Consider the following 8214-nt stretch of genomic DNA (forward strand, 5'->3'; position numbering starts at 1 on the left):
CAAGAGAGTGCACTGGCAGGACTGGGGATGCAGTGCAGTGAGTCCAGAGAGTGCACTGGCACCACTGGGGATGCACTGCAGTGAGTCCAGAGAGTGCACTGGCACCACTGAGAATGCATTTCAGTGAGTCCAGAGAGTGCCGTTCCAGCCTCGGCATCCGCTCCAGCCGAGTCAACCCCGCGGTAGCCCCTCCAGCCGCGGCAGACGCTCCAGCCGCGGCAGCCGCTCCAGCCGCTCCAGCCGCGGCAGCCGCTCCAGCCCCTCCAGCCGCGCCAGCCTCTCCAGCCGCGGCAGCCGCTCCAGCCGCGGTAGCCCTCCAGCCGTGGCAGCCGCTCCACTCGGTAGCGGCTGGAGCGGCTGCCGCGGCTGGAGCGGCTGGAGCGGCTGCCGCGACTGGAGCGGCTGCCGCGGTTGGAGCGGCTGCCGCGGCTGGAGCGGCTGGAGCGGATGCCGCGGCTGGAGCGGCTGGAGCGGCTGCCGCGGCTGGCGCGGCTGGAGGAGCTACCGCGGCTGGAGCGGTTAACGCGGCTGGAGCGGATGCCGAGGCTGGAGCGGATGCCGCGGCTGGTGCGCCTGGAGAGGCTGCCGCGGCTGGAGCAGTGCAGTGAGTCCAGAGAGTGCACTGGCACCATTGGGGATGCAGTGCAGTGAGTCCAGAGAGTGCACTGGCAGGACTGGGGATGCAGTGCAGTGAGTCCAGAGAGTGCACTGGCACCACTGGGCATGCAGTGCTGTGAGTCCAGAGAGTGCACTGGCACCACTGGGGATGCACTTCAGTCAGTCCAGTGAGTGTACTGGCACCACTGGGGATGCACTGCAGTGAGTCAAGAGAGTGCACTGGCAGGACTGGGGATGCAGTGCAGTGAGTCCAGAGAGTGCACTGGCACCACTGGGGATGCCCTGCAGTGAGTCCTGAGAGCGCACTGGCACCACTGGGGATGCAGTGCAGTGAGTCCAGAGAGCGCACTGGCACCAGTGGGAATGCGGTGCAGTGAGTCCAGAGAGTGCAATGGCACCACTGGGGATGCACTGCAGTGAGTCCAGAGAGTGCACTAGCACCACTGGGGATGCAGAGCAGTGAGTCCAGAGAGTGCACTGGCACCACTGAGAATGCATTTCAGTGAGTCCAGAGAGTGCCGTTCCAGCCTCGGCATCCGCTCCAGCCGAGTCAACCCCGCGGTAGCCCCTCCAGCCGCGGCAGACGCTCCAGCCGCGGCAGCCGCTCCAGCCGCTCCAGCCGCGGCAGCCGCTCCAGCCGCTACCGAGTGGAGCGGCTGCCACGGCTGGAGGGCTACCGCGGCTGGAGCGGCTGCCGCGGCTGGAGCAGTGCAGTGAGTCCAGGGAGTGCAAAGGCACCAGTGGGGATGGAGTGCAGTGAGTCCAAAGACTTCAATGTCACCACTGGGAATGCACTTCAGTCAGTCCAGTGAGTGTACTGGCACCACTGGGGATGCACAGCAGTGAGTCCAGAGAGTGCATTGGCACCACTGGGGATGCAGTGCAGTGAGTCCAGAGAGTGCACTGGCACCATTGGAGATGCAGTGCAGTGAGTCCAGAGAGTGCACTGGCACCACTGGGGATGCAGTGCAGTGAGTCCAGAGAGTGCACTGGCACCAGTGGGGATGCAGTGCAGAGTGTCCAGAGAGTGCACTGGCACCACAGGTGATGCACTGCAGTGAGTCCAGAGAGTGCTCTGGCACCACTGGAGATGCACTTCAGTGAGTGCAGAGACTGCACTGGCACCACTGGGGATGCAGTGCAGTGAGTCCAGTGAGTGTACTGGCACCACTGGGGATGCACTGCAGTGAGTCCAGAGAGTGCATTGGCACCACTTGGGATGCACTGCAGTGAGTCCAGAGAGTGCACTGGCACCACTGGGGATGCAGTGCAGTGAGTCCAGAGAGTGCACTGGCTCCACTGAGAATGCACTTCAGTGAGTCCAGAGAGTGCACTGGCACCACTGTGGATGCAGTGCCGTGAGTCCAGCGAATGCACTGGCACCACTGGGGATACGGTGCCGGGAGTCCAGAGAGTGCACTGACACCACTGGGGATGCAGTGCAGTGAGTCCACAGAGTGCACTGACACCAGTGGGAATGCGGTGCAGTGAGTCCAGAGAGTGCACTGGCACCACTGGGGATGCACTGCAGTGAGTCCAGAGTGCACTAGCACCACTGGGGATGCAGAGCAGTGAGTCCAGAGAGTGCACTGGCACCACTGAGAATGCATTTCAGTGAGTCCAGAGAGTGCCGTTCCAGCCTCGGTATCCGCTCCAGCCGAGTCAACCCCGCGGTAGGCCCTCCAGCCGCGGCAGACGCTCCAGCCGCGGCAGCCGCTCCAGCCGCTCCAGCCGCGGCAGCCGCTCCAGCCCCTCCAGCCTCGCCAGCCTCTCCATCCGCGGCAGCCGCTCCAGCCGCGGCAGCCGCTCCAGCCGCTCCAACCGCGGCAGCCGCTCCAGCCGCTACCGAGTGGAGCGGCTGCCACGGCTGGAGGGCTACCGCGGCTGGAGCGGCTGCCGCGGCTGGAGCAGTGCAGTGAGTCCAGGGAGTGCAAAGGCACCAGTGGGGATGGAGTGCAGTGAGTCCAAAGACTTCACTGTCACCACTGGGAATGCAGTGCAGTGAGTCCAGGGAGTGCACTTGCACCACTGGGGATGCAGTGCAGTGACTCCAGTGAGTGCACTGACACCACTGGGGATGCACTTCAGTCAGTCCAGTGAGTGTACTGGCACCACTGGGGATGCACTGCAGTGAGTCAAGAGAGTGCACTGGCAGGACTGGGGATGCAGTGCAGTGAGTCCAGAGAGTGCACTGGCACCACTGGGGATGCCCTGCAGTGAGTCCTGAGAGTGCACTGGCACCACTGAGAATGCATTTCAGTGAGTCCAGAGAGTGCCGTTCCAGCCTCGGCATCCGCTCCAGCCGAGTCAACCCCGCGGTAGCCCCTCCAGCCGCGGCAGACGCTCCAGCCGCGGCAGCCGCTCCAGCCGCTCCAGCCGCGGCAGCCGCTCCAGCCCCTCCAGCCGCGCCAGCCTCTCCAGCCGCGGCAGCCGCTCCAGCCGCGGTAGCCCTCCAGCCGTGGCAGCCGCTCCACTCGGTAGCGGCTGGAGCGGCTGCCGCGGCTGGAGCGGCTGGAGCGGCTGCCGCGACTGGAGCGGCTGCCGCGGTTGGAGCGGCTGCCGCGGCTGGAGCGGCTGGAGCGGATGCCGCGGCTGGAGCGGCTGGAGCGGCTGCCGCGGCTGGAGCGGCTGGCGCGGCTGGAGGAGCTACCGCGGCTGGAGCGGTTAACGCGGCTGGAGCGGATGCCGAGGCTGGAGCGGATGCCGCGGCTGGTGCGCCTGGAGAGGCTGCCGCGGCTGGAGCAGTGCAGTGAGTCCAGAGAGTGCACTGGCACCATTGGGGATGCAGTGCAGTGAGTCCAGAGAGTGCACTGGCAGGACTGGGGATGCAGTGCAGTGAGTCCAGAGAGTGCACTGGCACCACTGAGGATGCAATGCAGTGAGTCCAGAGAGTGCACTGGCACCACTGGGCATGCAGTGCTGTGAGTCCAGAGAGTGCACTGGCACCACTGGGGATGCACTTCAGTCAGTCCAGTGAGTGTACTGACACCACTGGGGATGCACTGCAGTGAGTCAAGAGAGTGCACTGGCAGGACTGGGGATGCAGTGCAGTGAGTCCAGAGAGTGCACTGGCACCACTGGGGATGCAGTGCAGTGAGTCCTGAGAGCGCACTGGCACCACTGGGGATGCAGTGCAGTGAGTCCAGAGAGCGCACTGGCACCAGTGGGAATGCGGTGCAGTGAGTCCAGAGAGTGCAATGGCACCACTGGGGATGCACTGCAGTGAGTCCAGAGAGTGCACTAGCACCACTGGGGATGCAGAGCAGTGAGTCCAGAGAGTGCACTGGCACCACTGAGAATGCATTTCAGTGAGTCCAGAGAGTGCCGTTCCAGCCTCGGCATCCGCTCCAGCCGAGTCAACCCCGCGGTAGCCCCTCCAGCCGCGGCAGACGCTCCAGCCGCGGCAGCCGCTCCAGCCGCTCCAGCCGCGGCAGCCGCTCCAGCCCCTCCAGCCGCGCCAGCCTCTCCATCCGCGGCAGCCGCTCCAGCCGCGGCAGCCGCTCCAGCCGCGGCAGCCGCTCCAGCCGCTACCGAGTGGAGCGGCTGCCACGGCTGGAGGGCTACCGCGGCTGGAGCGGCTGCCGCGGCTGGAGCAGTGCAGTGAGTCCAGGGAGTGCAAAGGCACCAGTGGGGATGGAGTGCAGTGAGTCCAAAGACTTCAATGTCACCACTGGGAATGCACTTCAGTCAGTCCAGTGAGTGTACTGGCACCACTGGGGATGCACAGCAGTGAGTCCAGAGAGTGCATTGGCACCACTGGGGATGCAGTGCAGTGAGTCCAGAGAGTGCACTGGCACCATTGGAGATGCAGTGCAGTGAGTCCAGAGAGTGCACTGGCACCACTGGGGATGCAGTGCAGTGAGTCCAGAGAGTGCACTGGCACCAGTGGGGATGCAGTGCAGAGTGTCCAGAGAGTGCACTGGCACCACAGGTGATGCACTGCAGTGAGTCCAGAGAGTGCTCTGGCACCACTGGAGATGCACTTCAGTGAGTGCAGAGACTGCACTGGCAGCACTGGGGATGCAGTGCAGTGAGTCCAGTGAGTGTACTGGCACCACTGGGGATGCACTGCAGTGAGTCCAGAGAGTGCATTGGCACCACTTGGGATGCACTGCAGTGAGTCCAGAGAGTGCACTGGCACCACTGGGGATGCAGTGCAGTGAGTCCAGAGAGTGCACTGGCTCCACTGAGAATGCACTTCAGTGAGTCCAGAGAGTGCACTGGCACCACTGTGGATGCAGTGCCGTGAGTCCAGCGAATGCACTGGCACCACTGGGGATACGGTGCCGGGAGTCCAGAGAGTGCACTGACACCACTGGGGATGCAGTGCAGTGAGTCCACAGAGTGCACTGACACCAGTGGGAATGCGGTGCAGTGAGTCCAGAGAGTGCACTGGCACCACTGGGGATGCACTGCAGTGAGTCCAGAGTGCACTAGCACCACTGGGGATGCAGAGCAGTGAGTCCAGAGAGTGCACTGGCACCACTGAGAATGCATTTCAGTGAGTCCAGAGAGTGCCGTTCCAGCCTCGGTATCCGCTCCAGCCGAGTCAACCCCGCGGTAGGCCCTCCAGCCGCGGCAGACGCTCCAGCCGCGGCAGCCGCTCCAGCCGCTCCAGCCGCGGCAGCCGCTCCAGCCCCTCCAGCCTCGCCAGCCTCTCCATCCGCGGCAGCCGCTCCAGCCGCGGCAGCCGCTCCAGCCGCTCCAACCGCGGCAGCCGCTCCAGCCGCTACCGAGTGGAGCGGCTGCCACGGCTGGAGGGCTACCGCGGCTGGAGCGGCTGCCGCGGCTGGAGCAGTGCAGTGAGTCCAGGGAGTGCAAAGGCACCAGTGGGGATGGAGTGCAGTGAGTCCAAAGACTTCACTGTCACCACTGGGAATGCAGTGCAGTGAGTCCAGGGAGTGCACTTGCACCACTGGGGATGCAGTGCAGTGACTCCAGTGAGTGCACTGACACCACTGGGGATGCACTTCAGTCAGTCCAGTGAGTGTACTGGCACCACTGGGGATGCACTGCAGTGAGTCAAGAGAGTGCACTGGCAGGACTGGGGATGCAGTGCAGTGAGTCCAGAGAGTGCACTGGCACCACTGGGGATGCCCTGCAGTGAGTCCTGAGAGCGCACTGGCACCACTGGGGATGCAGTGCAGTGAGTCCAGAGAGCGCACTGGCACCAGTGGGAATGCGGTGCAGTGAGTCCAGAGAGTGCAATGGCACCACTGGGGATGCACTGCAGTGAGTCCAGAGAGTGCACTAGCACCACTGGGGATGCAGAGCAGTGAGTCCAGAGAGTGCACTGGCACCACTGAGAATGCATTTCAGTGAGTCCAGAGAGTGCCGTTCCAGCCTCGGCATCCGCTCCAGCCGAGTCAACCCCGCGGTAGCCCCTCCAGCCGCGGCAGACGCTCCAGCCGCGGCAGCCGCTCCAGCCGCTCCAGCCGCGGCAGCCGCTCCAGCCCCTCCAGCCGCGCCAGCCTCTCCATCCGCGGCAGCCGCTCCAGCCGCGGCAGCCGCTCCAGCCGCTCCAGCCGCGGCAGCCGCTCCAGCCGCTACCGAGTGGAGCGGCTGCCACGGCTGGAGGGCTACCGCGGCTGGAGCGGCTGCCGCGGCTGGAGCAGTGCAGTGAGTCCAGGGAGTGCAAAGGCACCAGTGGGGATGGAGTGCAGTGAGTCCAAAGACTTCAATGTCACCACTGGGAATGCACTTCAGTCAGTCCAGTGAGTGTACTGGCACCACTGGGGATGCACAGCAGTGAGTCCAGAGAGTGCATTGGCACCACTGGGGATGCAGTGCAGTGAGTCCAGAGAGTGCACTGGCACCATTGGAGATGCAGTGCAGTGAGTCCAGAGAGTGCACTGGCACCACTGGGGATGCAGTGCAGTGAGTCCAGAGAGTGCACTGGCACCAGTGGGGATGCAGTGCAGAGTGTCCAGAGAGTGCACTGGCACCACTGGGATGCACTGCAGTGAGTCCAGAGAGTGCTCTGGCACCACTGGAGATGCACTTCAGTGAGTGCAGAGACTGCACTGGCACCACTGGGGATGCAGTGCAGTGAGTCCAGTGAGTGTACTGGCACCACTGGGGATGCACTGCAGTGAGTCCAGAGAGTGCATTGGCACCACTTGGGATGCACTGCAGTGAGTCCAGAGAGTGCACTGGCACCACTGGGGATGCAGTGCCGTGAGTCCAGCGAATGCACTGGCACCACTGGGGATACGGTGCCGGGAGTCCAGAGAGTGCACTGACACCACTGGGGATGCAGTGCAGTGAGTCCACAGAGTGCACTGACACCAGTGGGAATGCGGTGCAGTGAGTCCAGAGAGTGCACTGGCACCACTGGGGATGCACTGCAGTGAGTCCAGAGTGCACTAGCACCACTGGGGATGCAGAGCAGTGAGTCCAGAGAGTGCACTGGCACCACTGAGAATGCATTTCAGTGAGTCCAGAGAGTGCCGTTCCAGCCTCGGTATCCGCTCCAGCCGAGTCAACCCCGCGGTAGGCCCTCCAGCCGCGGCAGACGCTCCAGCCGCGGCAGCCGCTCCAGCCGCTCCGGCCGCGGCAGCCGCTCCAGCCCCTCCAGCCTCGCCAGCCTCTCCATCCGCGGCAGCCGCTCCAGCCGCGGCAGCCGCTCCAGCCGCTCCAACCGCGGCAGCCGCTCCAGCCGCTACCGAGTGGAGCGGCTGCCACGGCTGGAGGGCTACCGCGGCTGGAGCGGCTGCCGCGGCTGGAGCAGTGCAGTGAGTCCAGGGAGTGCAAAGGCACCAGTGGGGATGGAGTGCAGTGAGTCCAAAGACTTCACTGTCACCACTGGGAATGCAGTGCAGTGAGTCCAGGGAGTGCACTTGCACCACTGGGGATGCAGTGCAGTGACTCCAGTGAGTGCACTGACACCACTGGGGATGCACTTCAGTCAGTCCAGTGAGTGTACTGGCACCACTGGGGATGCACTGCAGTGAGTCAAGAGAGTGCACTGGCAGGACTGGGGATGCAGTGCAGTGAGTCCAGAGAGTGCACTGGCACCACTGGGGATGCACTGCAGTGAGTCCAGAGAGTGCACTGGCACCACTGAGAATGCATTTCAGTGAGTCCAGAGAGTGCCGTTCCAGCCTCGGCATCCGCTCCAGCCGAGTCAACCCCGCGGTAGCCCCTCCAGCCGCGGCAGACGCTCCAGCCGCGGCAGCCGCTCCAGCCGCTCCAGCCGCGGCAGCCGCTCCAGCCCCTCCAGCCGCGCCAGCCTCTCCAGCCGCGGCAGCCGCTCCAGCCGCGGTAGCCCTCCAGCCGTGGCAGCCGCTCCACTCGGTAGCGGCTGGAGCGGCTGCCGCGGCTGGAGCGGCTGGAGCGGCTGCCGCGACTGGAGCGGCTGCCGCGGTTGGAGCGGCTGCCGCGGCTGGAGCGGCTGGAGCGGATGCCGCGGCTGGAGCGGCTGGAGCGGCTGGAGCGGCTGCCGCGGCTGGCGCGGCTGGAGGAGCTACCGCGGCTGGAGCGGTTAACGCGGCTGGAGCGGATGCCGAGGCTGGAGCGGATGCCGCGGCTGGTGCGCCTGGAGAGGCTGCCGCGGCTGGAGCAGTGCAGTGAGTCCAGAGAGTGCACTGGCACCAT

This window comes from Anser brachyrhynchus (assembly GCF_964034855.1).
Source record: "Anser brachyrhynchus genome assembly, contig: SCAFFOLD_162, whole genome shotgun sequence".
Classification (NCBI taxonomy): domain Eukaryota; kingdom Metazoa; phylum Chordata; class Aves; order Anseriformes; family Anatidae; genus Anser; species Anser brachyrhynchus.